The 1,126-nt window shown below is 35.1% G+C and overlaps 1 long non-coding RNA gene across 1 annotated transcript in view; it reads right to left on the reverse strand.

Moving 5' to 3' along the window:
• LOC104983399 overlaps nucleotides 1-1,126 on the reverse strand; it is a 9,013-nt gene that overhangs the window by 2,281 nt on the left and 5,606 nt on the right. The window contains exon 2 of the long non-coding RNA XR_824636.1: nucleotides 996-1,110. This is a non-coding gene — a long non-coding RNA (uncharacterized LOC104983399). The remainder of the gene's footprint in view (nucleotides 1-995; nucleotides 1,111-1,126) is intronic.

The raw sequence follows: 1,126 nt of genomic DNA on the forward strand, positions 1-1,126 counted from the left end.
GAAGATGGATTTCTTTTTCCAAAATCAATACCTTATAACTTTCTATTTATTCCATTTGCTATGGAGTCTACTTTTCACAAATTTTCCTCTTTCACATCTTTATTTCTCTCCCCAGTTCAAGAAAAGTCATATAAAATCCTTTTCCTAGTAGTCATCTTGAGTTTATACTAAGTCTATATATTTGAATAAGTGCAAAAAGACACATGTAATGAGATGAGACTGTGGGGGACCTTGAGAGGGAGGAGGCGTATTCTGTACATGAAGGGACCAGTGGGAAGACTGTATCAGGCGGCTTCTGATGAGGCTCTAAACCATCCCCACAGTCCAGTATCCAGGCCCCTATGCTACTGCCTTTGAATATGGGCTCTGTCTAGTGACTTGCTTCTTACAAATGGAGTATGGTCGAAGTGATGGGATATCACTTCTGAGATTAGGTTACAAATAGACACTGCTTCCATCTTTCTAGCTGTCACCTGCTTGCTCTTATGGAAGGCAGCTGCCATTCTGTGAGGTGCCCTTTGAAAAAGCATATCTTTAAAAACAGAAAGTAGATTAGTTGTTAGCTGGGGGTGGGAACAAGGAATAAATAAACAGGCTTGAGGGATCTAATAAGGGTGATGAAAATGTTCTAAAACTGGATTATGGTGATGGCACACATATTGGTAAATTAATAAAAGATCATTAAATTGTATACCTTCCTTGGGTGAATTTAATGGTATGTAAAATAAGCCTTAATAAAATTGTTACAAAAAATTTAAGAAACCTAGTTCTATAATACATGCAGTAAAATCCTGCTAAATCAAATGAGATGATCATTTCTTTGGTCATAATAACTATAAGCCTTAACAGAATCTTAACACTGAACAACAGAATCATAACACTTATTAATAAACAATTACAAACATGAAAAACATTGGTGGTCCATGTACCTAAAGATACATGTGAGAAGGAAAATGGAACATACAAAAATAAAAAAGTTGGGAATACAATCTTACTGAGCAAGGTTTCTGAATAAATTTTCTAAAATTTGATTTTTCAAAAGATGTAGGTTTTTGGAATTCATCAACATGAGTATCCTTCGACCTTGAAAAACTGGAATGCTGATCACTCCTAATAAAATGAAAGA

This window comes from Bison bison, unplaced genomic scaffold (assembly GCF_000754665.1).
Source record: "Bison bison bison isolate TAMUID 2011002044 unplaced genomic scaffold, Bison_UMD1.0 scf7180017862436, whole genome shotgun sequence".
NCBI lineage: Eukaryota > Metazoa > Chordata > Mammalia > Artiodactyla > Bovidae > Bison > Bison bison.